At 47.2% G+C, this 10,448-nt stretch overlaps 1 long non-coding RNA gene across 2 annotated transcripts; it reads left to right on the plus strand.

Moving 5' to 3' along the window:
* Positions 1-4,163: 4,163 nt before the first annotated feature.
* Positions 4,164-10,448, plus strand: LOC140003049 (uncharacterized). 2 transcript variants are annotated; one of them, XR_011810988.1, is made up of 7 exons: positions 4,164-4,191; positions 4,408-4,518; positions 4,993-5,053; positions 6,514-6,657; positions 6,751-6,803; positions 7,200-7,293; positions 9,329-10,448. It is a non-coding gene; the product is annotated as an uncharacterized lncRNA (long non-coding RNA). The 2 variants fall into 2 exon arrangements; XR_011810987.1 differs by having other exon boundaries at positions 4,165-4,191; positions 4,378-4,518.

Here is a 10,448-nt window from a genome sequence, read left to right on the forward strand (position 1 = left end):
TAAAAAATACTAATAAAAATAAAAAAAATATGGTGCTGCTCTATGACGCCCGGAGGACTGCCACTCTGCATGGCAGTTAAAAAGAATGTGGTTTGGAGATGGAGAGCCACAGAGATGAAGCAGCTGGGAAGAGAGACACAAGTATTGCAGTAGGTAGGCTGTGGTTATGAGGTGCCTCAGGATGTGCTTTTTTTCTTGTTTCCGCCCTTCCCTCGTGCAGCCTTGGAGAGATGAAGTCCCCATGGTGTGGAGTGGTGCAAAAAGGTAAGAGGGTTGTCGGCCCGGTCAGTTTCCTTCACCAATGCTAAGGCAAGTCTTTGAAGAGAAACAGCCTGGTTGCTTGTGCTGCCCCCTGTTGAACTAAGCCAGACCAAAAACAGGGCTGCTGTTCCTCCTGCTCTCTTTGCCTCTTCTCATCTTGCAGAGGAATGGTCCAGCAATTCGGGTTAATAGGGGACAAGAGAACAAAGGGGTTTCAGAATAACTGCTAACTGTTATGACTATTGCATGGGGCACTATGCAAGTCTCTGACATCCAGCCAAGATGGACAAAGGAGAAGGACAAGGGAAAAGCCTGGGAGGAAGACTATGAGCCTTCAGTACGAGAGACCCGCAGAGGGACCACCAGAGACTGATAACACATGCGCCAGTGGGCGGGTTGGGATTCCAGGAACTAGTTATAATAACCCTGCCTTTTCTAGAAGTAGTAATGAATATGTATTAGCCCAGGAGCATAAAAACCAGCCGCCTGCTGTGACTTGTGTGCGTCTCGGTGGAGCAGAGACTCCCGGCGCACCCAGTGCTGTTTGCTTACCTCTATTCATTTAATAAATTGTAAACTTTGATTGTAATCCTATTTGGGACTTAGTCATTTATTACAACAGACAACCTTGTAAAATGCAGACAACCAGAATCCTTACAACAATTAAGTGGAAATCACGGTGTAAGAAACATTACCACCTCAAAGAGTAAAAGCCTCAAAAGAAATGTGACTTGTAACAGGCCAGCAGCTGTGTGTTTTCGGTGAAGCACCAGGTAGAGTATAAACCTGGATTGCACAGTTAATGGGGAAACGGGAGGGTCCTGGTCCTTGGGAGGGAAAAAAAAAAGTATATAAACTGTGTATGGAATCGGTAGGTGCCCTCCTGCTTGCGGGACACCCGCCATTGTAATCTCAAATACAAATGCTACTGTACTGAGATCCTCTCCTGAGCCTATGTTATTTCCCAAAGATTGATTCGCGGTTTTAAGGCTTCAGGGATAGGGCCCTAGGGTTGGGTTTCAGGGTAAGCGTTCTCAGGGTTTATGTTTAGGATTTTAAGGTTTTTAGTTTTAGGGTTGGAGTTTTAACGGTTAGGATTTTAGGGATTTGAGGGTTAGGGTTTTAAGGGTTTCAGGGTTAGCGTGTCAGGGTTTTGGAGTTTTTTGGGTTGTAGTGTTGATAGTTTTTTTAGGGTTAGGTTCTTAGGGTTTTATTTTTGGTCAGTTATTTACGGTTAGGGTTTTAAGATCTTCTTATTATTTTTTTTTTTCAGGTTAGGTTCTCCTGGGTTAGGGTTTTGAGCATCTTAATATTTTGGGTTGGGTTTGGGATTTGAGCGTCTTAATTTTGTGGGCTTGGGCGCTGTGAGCGTCTTAAGTGTTTGGGTTAGGGCTTTTAGGCATAGGTCTTCAGGGGTTTAGTTTGGGTCAGGTCTGTAGGGGTTTCGAGGATTTTTAGGGTTAGGGCTTGCGGCTTTTTTGTGTAAGGGCGGTAAGGGCTAGGGTTCCAGGGAGTGCTGTTAAATGCAGTTCTCGACAACTCGGCCTCTGATTGGCCGTGCCGGCTGTGCAGGGAATGCTGGTAGGTGTAGTTTTCCGTCACAAGGCTTCCGGTAGGCCGCGTTGATTGCCCAGAGCATGCCGGGAAATGTAGTTCTGGGACTCCGAACTTCCGGGAGGCCATGTTGAGCGCCCAGAGCATACCGGGAAATGCAGTTCTCGGGGACTAGGGCTGGAGCTAGGGTTAGAGTTTAGGGTGAGGGTTGGGGTTAGGGTTAGGGGTTAGGGCTAGTGAATGCTGGTTCTCTGTGTTTGCAGATGACGGTGAGCGTGTTTAAACTAATTCCAGTTGAAGAAGTTTCAGTTACTTGCTTGGTGACGTTATCAGTTCAACGTTAAAAGCTGCAGCAAAAGCAAAAGGGGATTTTTGCTTCTAGAAACACCCCAGTTCTCCTGTCTGCACTCTGCATGCTGTTGAGCTAAGCCTTATAAATAAGTAAATAAACCAGAGCTGCTGCTGCTCCTCTTTTTGCTTTTTTGTGCTTTCCCCGCATGCGACCTCTGCCGCCCCCTGCTGGTGGAAAACGTGTACTGCAGGCGGCCGGGGGCGCGCATGCGCGGTGACGCCCGCGGGCGCCCTCTGCCGCCCCCTGCTGGTGGAAAACAAGTACTGCAGGCGGCCGGGGGCCGCGCATGCGCGTTGCTTATTACGTCTTTTTTTTTTTTTTGATGTGTAATTTCCTACGCTCCTAGATTTTTCTTCATATGTAAATGAAAGGTTCGTGCTAATTCCCGTTGAAAATATTTCATTTACTTTCTTGGTTGTATTGTCCTTTCTATGTTCAAAGCTGAGTCAAAAATACGGTAAATTTTGCTTCTAGAAACACCGCAGTTCTTTTGTCTGCACTCCGCATGCTGTAAACTAGGGATAGGTGACAAATTAATAAAAAAATAAATAAAAGAACACAGCTGCTGCTCCTGCTCTCTTTCTTGTTTTTTGCCCCCTCCTCTTTCCCAGGTGATTGGGTTTGGGTGCTGGGCGGGGCCAAATGTTATACGAGCCCTAGGCATTCTATCAGAGAGCTCCTCCTGCGTGGGCTGCTCTTTGGGGTCGGTGCTTTGTTTATTCTTCTGTTAGCTACATGCAGGGTTCTTTTCGTGGGTCAGAGTCTTGTACGATATTTTAGAGGAAACCAATCTAGTAGTACGTGCATTCATTGCAAGAAGCTCTTTGGAGGTGATTAATTGTTATAGCACTTTTATGGATAGGATGTCAATGTTACTTTGTGTGTTTGCTTTGTTGTTCTATGTCCCTCATGATTTTTGCAGGGTTATAGGGCAGATGCCACCAGGTCTACCCCTTTTGTTGTTTTTGTTTTGTTTGATTTATTTTTCTTATTTTCTTTTTCGGAAGGGGGTTTGGGATTTGAGCGTCCTATTTTTTTGGGTTTGGGATTTGAGCATCTTAATTTTGTGGGTGTGGGATTTGAGCGTCTTAAGTGTTTGGGTTAGGGCTTTTAGGCATAGGTCTTCAGGGGTTTAGTGTGGTGGATAGTTTCGGTTAGGTCTGTAGGGGTTTCGAGGATTTCTAGGGTTAGGGCTTGCGGCTTCTTTGTGTAAGGGCGGTAAGGGCTAGGGTTCCAGGGAGTGCTGTTAAATGGAGTTCTCGACAACTCGGCCTCTGATTGGCCGTGCCGGCTGTGCAGGGAATGCTGGTAGGTGTAGTTTTCCGTCACAAGGCTTCCGGTAGGCCGCGTTGATTGCCCAGAGCATGCCGGGAAATGTAGTTCTGGGACTCCGGACGTCCGGGAGGCCATGTTGAGCGCCCAGAGCATACCGGGAAATGTAGTTCTGGGACTCCGAACTTCCGGGAGGCCATGTTGAGCGCCCAGAGCATACCGGGAAATGTAGTTCTGGGACTCCGGACTTCCGGGAGGCCATGTTGGGTGCCCAGAGCATACCGGGAAATGCAGTTCTCGGGGACGAGGGCTGGGGCTAGGGTTAGAGTTTAGGGTGAGGGTTGGGGTTAGGGTTAGGGGTTAGGGTTAGGGCTAGTGAATGCTGGTTCTCTGTGTTTGCAGATGACGGTGAGCGTGTTTAAACTAATTCCAGTTGAAGAAGTTTCAGTTACTTGCTTGGTGACGTTATCCGTTCAACATTAAAAGCTGCAGCAAAAGCAAAAGGGGAGTTTTGCTTCTAGAAACACCACAGGTCTCTTGTCTGCTCTCGGAATGTTTTTGAGATAAACCAGATCTTAAAAAAAAAGGAAAAAAAAAAACCACAGCTGCTTCTTTTGCTCTCTTCCTACTTCCTTGTGCTTTGCCCCTCCCCTTTCCCGGGTGATTGGGTTTGGGTGCTGGGCGGGGCTGAATGCTATATGAGCCCCAGGCATGCTAGCAGAGAGCTCCTTCTGCTTGGGCTGCTCTTTGGGGTAAGTGCTTTGGTTTTCCTTCAGTCAGTTGCAGGGTTCTCTAGGCAGACTGGAGCCTATGGATTTCTGGATTTTAAGTGCTTGGAATTCACTCAGTAGCGGGATGTTTAGTAGGGGCTGCTGGCTCACTGTTTTTTTGGGATGGTGGGATACTCTTCTGTTTTTGAGCTATATTTTAATCTCTAGATGTATAAACCCACTTGTGTAACTCTCCAGAGGACTAAAACCAGCTTGATTGAATGCTACATATGGCTTGGCAGCGTAGATGCAGCATTACCAAGAGACTGAGCAGAGTTGTATCAGAGTCACCTCTTTCATCTGCAAAGGGTAAGTTTGATTACCCCTGCCGAGGCTTGTGTGTGTGCATGTCTTTTTGGCATTTGTGGAGCTCGGTTGTTTTTCTTTGTGTGTGTGCATGTTCTTTTTTTTTTTTTTTTGAGGGTCAAACAGTGTGTTTGCTGAGTGTGGTTAGAATGAGGAGGTGGGGAGCTGCTCAGGACTGGAAGGTTTGGTTTCTAGGAGTATGCGGCATCCTTCCTGTGCGACGTGACTAATTGTTGGGCTGGAACGTTCCAGCTTTCGTGTGTCTTAAGCAATGTAGCTTGTGTAGTGTGTGTTGTGTGGCCTGGGCAGAGTTTGCTGTGGTGCAGTGGGCGAAGAATCTGAGTTAGAGCTGGTGAGCAGCTGAAGTACCAGAGCTGGGAAGAGAGAGGTCTTGGAGCAGGTACGCTGTGGCTGTGAGGTGCCTCAGAGTGTGCTTTTCTGTCTTTTGTTTTGTTTTGTTTTGTTGTTTTTTTGCAGGTGCTTTGTGCGGTCGTGGACAGGAAAGGGAAATCCTCGTGTCGCGGAGCAGTGAGGGAGGGTGAGTGTTGTCAGCCTGGTCATCCCTTACCTGAAGCGAAGGGAAGACACTCAGGTGTTTCCCTCAGAGGGTCCGAGGTGAGTCTGTCTGGGATAGAGGAGCAGCGTGGCAGGTGGGCGCTTGCAAGCACAGTGGTTCTTTTGTCCTTTTGTGTTCCCCGGTGGTGTGGATGATGCTGGCCGCTCCTTTCAAGCTTGGACCTAATTTGCAGGTCCAGAGGCAAGTGGAGTGCTGTTTTGAAAGGATAAAAGTAAAGCTGGGGTCGCTTATGTTGTTGAGGGATGGGTGCTACTGCTGGCAGCTGAATGTTTATCTTCTGCCTGTGTTTTTCTTTTGTTCAGGCTGAAATGCAGTGTGCAGTGCAGGATGTGTCAACCAGCTGCCTCTGCAGTGACTCTGGTGCGTGATGAGCAGAGGTAGCTGTTAATTTTGGGGGTGTGGTTGTCACTGAAGTTATTTTCCTACATCCAATAGCGTAAAATTCCAGTTTGCCTTTTAGAGGCGCTATAAGTGGGTAAAGAGAAGAGATGGAAGCATGTGCCACGTGGGGCAGGCAAGCGGCTGAGGTACAGGAGGGGATGAGAGTATGTGATTTTTTCCTGGGGGTGGAATGGAATTGATTGTTTTGGTGTATAGTCTGTTTTGCTCCTAGATCTTTCATTCATTGTAAATAAAAGTTTGAGCCAGTTCCAGTTAGGAATGTTCTAGTTACGACCCAGCAAGTATTGTCCTTTTAATGTTAAAAAAAAGTGCGGCAAAAGCATGGGTGCAGATCTGTTTCAGGTCTTGTGCATCATATTCGGTTGGAGATCGCGTCTGTTTCCATCCTCACTCTTGCAGAAGTCATCTGGGCCGCATCAGGAGCTCTTGCTTGGGAATTGATTTCCTAAGTGTCTTCTTAGGGGGTTTTCAGTCCCCATCCTTCTGGTCTCTTGTCTTGAAGGCAGGCTTTTTAGGCCTCCGTCATCCCAGTTCTGGCAGTTGCTTCCAGTTGCATGTTGTGACATTTGAGTCTCTCCTGGGGTCTGGTGCAGAGCACCTGTTCTGACGTGCTGTTGCTGTAGGGCTTTCTTTTTGGGGGTCACTTTTTCTTGTGCCTTGTGTTGTGTGTTTTGTTTGTAGTGTTTGTGGCGTGCCTGTGTGTGTGTACGTGTTTGGTCTGGAGCTGTCCTGCCTGGCAGTTAGTGATGACAGGTAACGTGGCAGTGCATGGGTGTACTAATACATTGTCTGGACTGTTTTGGTAAAGATATCCAGTCTGCCTCTGGGCACGTACTGAAGGGCAGCTGGCACAGTCATCTCTGTGGTGTTTGGCAGACTGGAGGGGGGAGAGTTGAGCTGCTTGCGAGCAACTGCTCGCATAGCACTTGAACGGTGTGCTTGAGGAGGTCTGTCGAATCTTGAAAGCTTACAGATATGGGGTTTTGAATTTTTTATTTTTATTTCTTTCCTGTCCCCAGTAGAGCGTAAACCTTTGGAGGAACCTGTCACAGGAAAGAGCTCCTTCTGGAACTGTTCAGCACTCGGGAGGCAACTGGGTGACTGGCTTGATCTACTTCTGAGGTGCTGAGGCAAGGAGGCTGCTGTTTTGAAACGATAGTATTGTAAATGGGGTCCCTTTTGTGTTGTTGAGGGATGGGTGCTAATGCTGGCAGCTGAATGATTGATTCTCTTGTGCCTGTTTTCATTTGTTAAAGCTGAAACACAGTGTACGACACGGGACTTGACGACCAGAGCTGCTTTTGGCAAGGTGAGTGATGAACAGATATAGAAGGTAATTTAGGGGTGCAGTTGTCACTGCAGTTACTGAACTACACAAAGTACAGTAAAAATCCTGTTTATATTTCAGGGGTGTTGTAGCTGGCCTAAGAGAGCAGATGGAAGCATCTGCCTCGAGGGGAGGGGAGGGCAGGGCACGGAGGTAAGGCAGCAGATGAGAGTAACTGTCCCAGCTGTGCTGTGGCTTTGGATGCTGCTTCAGCCTATGCTTTTCTTTTTGTTTCACATTTGTCTCACACAGGCTGAGTGGGGCCAAGCTGCACTCTGAAGAGCAGCACGAGAAGGGCGGGCTGGTTGTGAGCTGGATCGGAGCAGAACTGCCAAGTAGCACGAGGTGAGTGCGAAGGGTATCCATCTTGCTTTACAGGTGCCATGGCAGGCTCTCTAGAGAAGTGGTTGAGGATTGGAGAAGAGGTTGCAGATGATCAAGGAGCGACACGTGCAGGGATGGCTTGAAAAGGGTATGGCTGCTTTCTCTTCTGTTTATCAGGTGTCCCAGGCAATGTGGGCTGTGGTGTTAGTCTTTAGAATCGGAACAAAGCAGGTGCTGAAATGCTGCGTCTGTTTGTTTTTTTGTGTTGGGGTTGCACCTTGGTGAGTGTAGGGATGGGTTTTAAGTGGGTGCAGCGGAGGGCCTGGCCCCAGTGTCCTGTAGTGTGTTTTGACCCATCAGCATAGCCTTTTGGTTCTCAGGTAGTGTCGCGTTAAAGGGGTGTAGCTGATTAACCGTTACGGGCCCGGTTGGATTCAGAGTACTGAACCAGTCGGACATTCACCAAAACTGGGGGTCCGTTCGGACATTCACCAAAAACGTAATAACCGCCTGGGGGTCCGCTCAGACATTCACCAAAAACGTATTAACCACCTGGGGGTCCGTTCAGACATTCACCAACAATGCATTAACCTTCTGGGGGTCTGGTTAGATTCAGAACACTGAACTATCACGGATAACCACCCTCACCCTAGTTGCATTAATGAGAGCTATCACAATGCAATCAAGTATGGTTTATTACAGCAACAGGTAATCAGGTTCTTTTGGATTGCCGGTGATAGTGACTATCTGCAAAAGCAAGCTAGTATGCATGAAATACACAGGTGTTATAGGTGTTACAGGTGTTACAGGTGCGCAGCCTAGAAATAAACGCGTTAAAAGGATCAAAGACTCTATAGAGATTTATAAGCAAATATTCAGATCTCACCCAAAGGCGTCCCAATGGGGGGGCAAGAGAGGCTCAGCCCGTCGACTGATCCCAGGAGTCAGGAGGTCCTAAGGATGTTGTATGTCCTCGGGATGGTATCTCCCCTGACGATGGGCCAATTTATATTATTTTCTATCTTTTAGGTGGAGCTTGAGTGGCTCTAGTCAAGCATATCTTAGTTATGATTGGTGTAAAGTTTTCCCGTCTCCGTTTAAAGTAATAGGCTCCGAGAAATTCAGAGCGCATGCTCAGTGAGGGGTGGTCGCACCTTGGAGGCGGGTAGCTTTTGGGATGGAGGTGTGTTTTGGTATTATAATGATATTATAATGAGCAAAAAGTACACTAGGGTACAGCATTTGTCAAAACATGACAGGTCTTTGGCTTAGGGTGGCAAAAAGTGCAGCTTTGTGCACAAGAACAATCGAGGCCCCACCTGATTACAGAGCCTAGCCGTGGTGTCTCCACTCCACTCTACGCTCCGTGGTGTTCCTTAGAGCTAGCACACCAAGTTTCCCCAGCGCGATAGCATCTAAGGTTGGGAGCCTAGGGAATGCTCAGATAATGCAGTTATGCCCTACCCTGAAAGCCTCTTCAATGCTGTACCTTTTCCTTAAAAGTATGAATGTTAGTTTTATTTTCCTAGTTACTTCAGGCATTTACACCACAGGTAGCTTACTGAAGTAAGTGATTTTGCCTGCAAGTGGAATGGATTTTTTTTTTTTTTTTTTTGGTGTGCAATCAGTTCTGTGTTGCCTTCAGGGGGCAGTGGCGACCTGGTTCAGGAACGGCACGGCGACCAACCCCAGGCCGCTCGGTCCATCGGCTCACAGACACCAATGTGGTGGATGGCAAATGGCATTTATTGTCGAGTCACATGGGCTTATATACCCGAGGCCCATAGCGTCACTTCCGCTTGCTTACATCACAGACCACACACTGCTGTCCGTCAAGGGAGGGGCTCCACCTTTCCGTACATTGCGACATCTTCCGGCCACCAGACCCTAACTACCCACAGTTCTGCTCCTAGATTTTTCTTTTTATGTAAATAAAAGATCGAGCTAATTCCAGATGGAAAAAAAAATCAGTTACTTTCTTGGTCAGTTTGTCCTTTTAATATTCAAAGCTGCAGCAAAAGCATGGGGATTTTTGTTTCTAGAAACACCCTAGCTCTCCTGTCTGCACTCTGCATGCTGTTGAGCTAAGCCATATAAATGAATAAAGAAACCACAGCTACTGCTCCTTTCTGATTTTTTTTTTTTTTTTTTTTTTTTGTGCTTTCCCCCTTGCACTTTCCCAGGTGATTGGCTTCAGGTTCCAGGTGGGACCTAGTGGTAACTGAGTTGCAGGTATTCCATGACAGAGCTCATTCTGCCTGGGCTGCTTTTTGGGGTAAGCGCTTTGTTTTTCCTTCAGTCAGTTGCAGGGTTCTTTAGGTGGGTCAGAGTCTATGGACTGATGCGTTTTCCAGTAGAAACCGGTACGCATATCTTTTTGAGTTGGTAACTGGTAGGATCTGTCACTGTAAAGCAATCTAGTAGTAGGTGCCTGTATTGCACGCAGCTCTTCCTCAGGTGAGTAGTTGTTATGGCAGTTTTACGGATGGTATGGTGATGTTACTTTGTGTGTTTGCTTTGTGGTTCTGGGTCCCTTCTGATTTTTGCCGAATTACGGGGCTTTCTGTGAGTCTTTGCCTGTATGTCAAATATTATCAAAGTTACAACCTTGCTGTTAAAGTGATGGAGCAGGGTTTAGTTGAAATGTATCATGGAAGCTCCCTGTGTGAGCATGTGTCTGAAAATGGCAGCAGTGGGCACGTAAGGGGTAGTCTGTTTCAAGTTTAGGGACAGTTTGTTATATTTCTGGAGCTTTTGCCTGTGTGTTTTCTGTCTGTCGAGTCTTTAGACCATAAAGCCTTCTAGGCTTTATGTCCTTGAATTTACGTATTAGAAGTACGTTTATGAGGGGTTGCCAGGTACGTTGTTTTTGGGAAACCGTGGGGTATGGTTCCTTGAGTGCATAAGTGCAGTAGTGCCAAGAGAGTGAGCAGGGCCACCTTCTTCATCTCTGCAGAATAAGTCTGTTCGGGCACACTTCTCAGGTAAATGTAGTGAGCAGATGAGGTAAAGGAGCTGGGAACAGAGAGGTATTGCACCGTAGCATGTTGCATCAGTAGTAGTCAGCGTTGCGGAGGAGGTGGGTGTCAGGGCTGGCGTGCTAGTGAATGCTGGTTCTCTGTTTTTGCAAGTGATGATGAACCTGTTTGACGTAATTCCATTTGAAAAAGTTCCAGTTACTGGCCTGGTCGTGTCGTCCTTTCAATGTTAAAAGCTGCAGCAAAAGCATGGGGATTGTTGCTTCTAGAAACACCACAGGTCACCTGTCTGCTCTCTGCATGTTTTTCAAGTAAAGCAGATCTT

This window comes from Anas platyrhynchos, chromosome 8, assembly GCF_047663525.1.
Source record: "Anas platyrhynchos isolate ZD024472 breed Pekin duck chromosome 8, IASCAAS_PekinDuck_T2T, whole genome shotgun sequence".
NCBI classification, from domain to species: domain Eukaryota; kingdom Metazoa; phylum Chordata; class Aves; order Anseriformes; family Anatidae; genus Anas; species Anas platyrhynchos.